The sequence below is a fragment of the Coturnix japonica genome, chromosome 10, assembly GCF_054131305.1.
Source record: "Coturnix japonica strain WE chromosome 10, WE-NBRP24, whole genome shotgun sequence".
NCBI classification, from domain to species: domain Eukaryota; kingdom Metazoa; phylum Chordata; class Aves; order Galliformes; family Phasianidae; genus Coturnix; species Coturnix japonica.
The window spans coordinates 6,956,049-6,961,988 of NC_140672.1; positions in this window are offsets into that span (position 1 = coordinate 6,956,049).

Sequence of the window (5,940 nt, forward strand, 5' to 3'; positions counted from 1 at the left end):
CACCGCTCAGGAGCGTTTTCGGCTTTCGAGCGGCTTTTCCGCTGAGGGAACCGGCAGAAACGGCTGCGGCGCCAGGAGGAGCCACGCACGGATTCGAGGCGGCGTTGGAAGCCGAACGCGGAGCTGCGCGGAGCGGAACCGTCTCCTGCCGGCCCGGCCCCGGCCCCGACACGCGGCTGGGTGGAGGAGATGAGCCCGGCGCGGAAATGAGAGGTTACGTTGTCTCCGGGGTCAATAAATTCTGTAGGCGTCAGGGTTTTAGAGGTTGTTTCCTGTCTCCAGGACTCCTAGCAGTGTGCAGCTCTGACATTTTGAAACCTTGGTCCGGTTTTCTCAGAAAATGACAGCGATGTTACAGCACGGCGAGCAGAGCACCGCGACAAACACTGCCTGCCCGGAGAGGAGCCGCCGTACCTTGCCAACATGCAGCAACCCCGTGCCTGGAAAGAGGCCCCCACCACTGGCCATGAACCCTGGCCCCTCGGCCACCCTCCCGTGGGGACAGCAGTGGTGCCGCTTGGCTGGGGCTGTCCCCACTCTCATGCTGCCTGCAGCTGGAGGAGCGTGGGGCCAGGGTTACTGTGGAGCATGTGGGTACAGCCCATCGTTGTGCCGGGATGGATGCAATGCTTCTGGATACCTTGTGCTGGGCGTTGTGCTGGGTGCGCACGTGGGGGGGCACAGCCCCAGAAGAAGAAGAAAGCTGCAGCGCTGCACCTCACACCTTCCTCCTGGAAACCTTCCTGCCCTGGGATCCAGCGCCTGGGGTCAGTGTGAGCAAGGAAAGGGAATGCGGCTTTGCTCCCAGACCCATCTCTGTGCAGCCTGAGGACACAGTTCTTGCAACCTCTAAGGGGGAAAAGGAGCATTGTTTTGAGATCAGCACCACAGCTTGTGCCTGTGGACCATCAAAAACTGCCCTTCCCAGAGCAGTGGCCACCTCTGCCCTATCAGCAACTGCTGCCTGGGGCTGGGAACTGAGGATTGGCACTGAGGGCAGCTCTCCTCTATTCATTTTCAAGCCCACTGCTCCATGGATCAGGATCAGGCTGTTACAAGGGCAGAGAGGCCCAAGTGATGAAGGAAGGGAGCGACTGATTCCTCTGCTCCCCTAAGAGAAAAGCCACGTCAGAAAGTTGGCTTTGCCGGGGTTTTCTTGTGCATCCCTAATTTTCAGTTCTATCACTGCTGTCTTTTAGAACTGGAGGGAGTGTGTTCGGTGTTCCTCAGTCCCATGCTTGGCCCTGCTCAGCATTAGCAGTGTGCTCCCTGGAGGGAGCAGACAGACAGGAAGGCGCTCTGTGGTCATGCATCTGCAGTCTTGGCTGACCTCTGCCACATGGAGCAGCCTCCTCAGGCCTCTCATTCCCAGCATTTGCTGCCTTGGCACTCCGTTCTGGCCCAGGAGCAGCAGGGCGGGCACAGCAGCGGTGCCAGCTGTGTTCTGGTGCGAGGAAAGGAAGCAAATGTTTGGGTATGACTTTCTTGGTGACAGGAGAAGCTTGTTCCAAGTCAGGCTCATAGTAGAGGCTGCACTGCTTTGCTACCATCCAACACAAACACCAGGACTGGGTCAGAATCACTCTGAACAGGTACTGTGACAGCACCTCCCAGCAGCTGCCTCCTCACAGGCAGGTTCAGGAACATCCTGCACCCTCTGCTCTCAGGGCTGTGCAGGGGCTACTGCCAGCTCAAAATTCATGCTGGGCATGGGCCTGAAATGGCCCTGCTGCTTTGGTAACATCCCCAGGGAAAAATGCTCTTTTCCAGAGGGTCTGGGAGCGCTGAGAGGCAGGTGGCCATGGGGAGCACCCGCTGTGCCACAGCTCAGCCACTGTACCTGCACTTCCACCCTTCCCCACGAGCCCTTGAGGGAGCTTTGTCTTACTGCAGCCTTCAGGAACAGGATAAATGCCTTATTTCTGACAGAAGACCACTTGTTACCCTATATTCTCCCTTCATAGGTATCATTCAAGAATTATTTGATAGAATCACTGAGTGGCTTGAGTTGAAAGGAACCATTGAAAGTCATCCTATCCACCTCCCCTACAATGCACAGAGACACCCACAGCTCCGTCAGGAGCTCAGAACCCATTTCCTGACCTTAAGGGCCTGCAGGGATGGGACACCACCACCTCTTTGGGCAAATTGTGCAGTGCCAACACCACCCTTATTGTAAAAACTTCCTTATGTCCAATTTAAATATCCCATCTTTCAGTTTGAAATCATTTAACCATTTTCCTCTGGATGAACACACCATCAGTCCTGTGTCTCCCCTGAACTGAGGACTCCACATATGGAGCAGTGCTCCAGGTGAGGTCTCACAGAGCAGAGCAGAGGGGTGGGATCACCTCCCTCAGTCTCTGACCACCCTGTTTTTTGTGCAGCCCAGGGTACAGTTGGACTCAATGATCTCTAGAGGTCCCTTCCAACCCCTACAGCTCTGTGATTCTGTGATACAGTTGTCTTTCTGGGCTGTGAGGGCACATTACTGGCTCACGGACATCACTTTGGTCTCTTTTGGCTGAAATAAAGATGGAAGGCTGCAGCTACGTGCTGTACCTGTCATGCTGCCCAAGTGCTTCCTGCCCCCCAGAGCCATGTGCCCCACTCAGCCCTAGGCACAGTGGCTGCTTGTCCCCACCTGCTTCACACCATAACCCCTTGCTGGCCTTGCAGCTGGGGAAGATGCCATCAGTTAGAAGTGCTGCCCAGCAGCTGGGAACGCAGGCGTTTTTCTTGGGGAAAGGAAGGAGAAATACTTTCCTAAGGTGTTGTGTGCAAACCTGGGGAAGTGACAGATTAGGGAGACAGTCTGGATTGAGCAAAATGCTTAAAAACAAACCAAAACCACCTCTGAGTGCTAATGCAGTGTGCTATGTACACACCCTAAAGGAGATCAACAGCAGTGCAGGGAGGTAGAACAGCAATGGATGGGTGGCTGCAAGGTTTAGCATTCCTGTTGGAACTTTGAAGCAAGAGGGAGTAAATGCTTCTTTTTAAGGTAGTCTGTTGTGGCTAATCAAGAAGCGTTTGGGAACTTTGGTTTTTACTCATTTTTACAAGAAGCTCAATGCCTCAGTGACGGAAATGTCGGGGCAGCGCTGCATGCAGTGTGTCCTCCCCTGAGGGCCGGGCAATGGGAGCACTGCGGTTATCGGGCACAGGGGACGCTCTGTCCGGAGGCGGCAGCGCGGTACGTCAGGTTCATCGGTGTTGGTTTCCCACGGTTTAAATTATTCTAGTTTCAGTTCTGCGGTCTGTAAGATGGGGGAGCTGTTGCATTGCACAAGAACCGCGCAGGCTGCTCCTCCCGGTTCCACGCGGTGAGAGCCTCCCGGGCCGGGCTCACCCGATGCATCACCAGCGATGGCTCCGCGGGAGCCTGGCCCACGGAAGGGATTGCTGGATAAGCCTCTTCCTTACTTTAATAGCTCTAACGCTATGTAAAGTGGACTGGCGTTGCATTGAAGCCCACAGTACACGTGTTCGCGAGCAGCAGCACGGACTCATTTATTGCCCCTGGATGTGCTTCACTGCTGGGTGATGGTGAAGCAGGCTGGTCCTCAGGTCAACTTGGTTCCCTGGCTGAAACTAAGCCAGGTGAAATAGATGCTTGGTTGCTGATGTGCACCTTGGGATTCTTAGTTTATGGGTTTGTTGGTTTGTTTGATTGTGGCTTGTTTTGGGCTTTTTTGTTGTTGTTTTGTTTTGTTTTTTAATCTTTTACAAATCTTTTCAGCCTAGATTTACATTCATGATTACAGTATTATACTGTTTGTTCTCTAACAGCCTCGCTTTCTGAGAAAGAAGTAAAACAAAGCACTGACACCTTTTGGGTTGATTTCTAAATCTCGTCTGCGATAAAATGAAGATTTCTACCAATTGGCACCTGACTTTCAAAATGGTGGTTTATATCGCTCTTTTATCTAACAAATGCCACCCAGCAGATCACTACCAGCACAAGGCCTGTTGGTCAGCAGCATGGCCCCAGCACCAGGCTGCATGGGGGACGGGGAGGATGGGGAGGAACACAGAGCACCACTCCAAGTGCCTCCGTCAGCACTGTCCATCTTTCCAGCCTGCTCAACACAGGGTCAGTGCACTCCCACTGCATTCAGGCAGGCAGAGCTGCTGGGTGAGGAGTGCATGGGATGGGACGGGCTGCACCCAGCTGTAGTGAAGTGCCTCTGTCCCACACACTGCAGCCACCCCTGTGCTCATGAAATAAAACCAAGCATCTGGGTTAAGGATGTGCTCCATTGCCCATCTCCTTTTCCCTTCTTCTGGCAGTACTTAGGTGTGCCCTTGGCAGTTATTAATGAGCTCCCTTAACACTTGCACTCTTTTCATGTTGCTGTTTGCTTGGTTGTTTTTATTTTTTTAATGCTTTCTTATTCACATTATTCCTTATGTGATTTACCCTTGTGGAGATGACATCTCTATAGGAAGTAGCAAAGTCAGCATCATCAGCCTGCATGAATTGCCTGAGCATCCTTGCTGCTTCTGAAGCAGCCAGGTGAAGGGCTGGTTTACAGCATGAACTGAAAATGGTTTGCTTGTCTCCCAGCTGCTGATTCAAGTATTTACCTTAGGCCAAGACTTAAGTGGAGAAGAGTAATTTGAGCCGCTTGCTCCATCTTCCTTCTGCATGTCCTATCTATTATACCCACCCAATCAGCTGAAGGCTCTCAATTAGCTGATGAGTGGGAGGATGAAGAACCATTTATGCACACAAGTTTTAAAAAACAAACAAAAAACCACTCAATTTACAGTCTTTGTGGTCACAGCTTAAAGCAGAATTTCGTTACAGAATTTCATCACTGGCATAACCACACTTCAGTGACAAAGTTGCATCAAAGCAAATCAATTGTTACTCCAAAATTTTACTCACAGGTACTGGCAGGGTCTAATTCTGTCTGATGATTTTCTGACCAGAGAAGGAATATTCCACTGGGCAGGAAAAGGAGTTAGATAGAATGACTTAGGCAGAAACATCCCAAACAAGTAGAAATGGAAAGATGCTGGGGTAACTAATATTGTCAGGAATTTGCCAATGGGGAAAAAAAAATAATGCAGAGGCACATGGGCAAAAGAAGTCTTGTAATAATTCTTCAAAAGAGAGGGAGCTGGAATCTGGCATGGATCCCCATAGCTTCCAAGCTTGTTCAATTAAAATCAACACTGAATGGGTTTTCTTTCACTTCCATTACTCAAGCTGCATTCTTCAAAGGGATAGCAAATGAGTGATATGCATATGAAAGAACTATGGAGTATGAAATTACAAAATGATACAAGGTTTGGATATTTGCACTTTGAGATATTAAATCTTCTGAAGAAAAATATTTGAGCAAATTCTGAATAAAGGACCCTACAGAGGAGGAAGGAAGAGCTGTGAGATAAATCTAATAAAGATGATACTATGCAATTTCCGAACACTCTTGAATTACTGAGTTTAGCTGTGGCAGTGTTTCCAATGGAGGATTCACTCCCACGTAGTCAGGCAGCAAGCACATTTTAAAGCCCATTTGGAACTATTTTCTACTCATGGTGCCATGGGGCAGTCTATGGGGAATACGTATGTCACAAAATCAGAACCAGAGGGGTGGAAAGGGACGTGTGAAGCTCCCTCAGCCCACCCTCTTGCTAAAACCCAGGTGACTTTATTATTTTTATTGTTAAAAGTGGACATCAGAAATTCACTTTTTTCTGCTGTAGCAGCACCAGCCCTTTGGTGCTGACCTGAAACATGTTCCCTAGCCCTCTTCCACTCCTGCTTTGCTGTTCCACTTCTCTCATAGTACTTCACACGCTCCATCAAAACCTCTTCTTACTTTTCTTTTAGAAACCTTTGTTTCCTCTGTGATTTTCATTGAATCCTGAACACATTTCCCTATGGTCAATAAGCTTTTTTCCCCAGTTCTTGCAAGTTTTCTCATT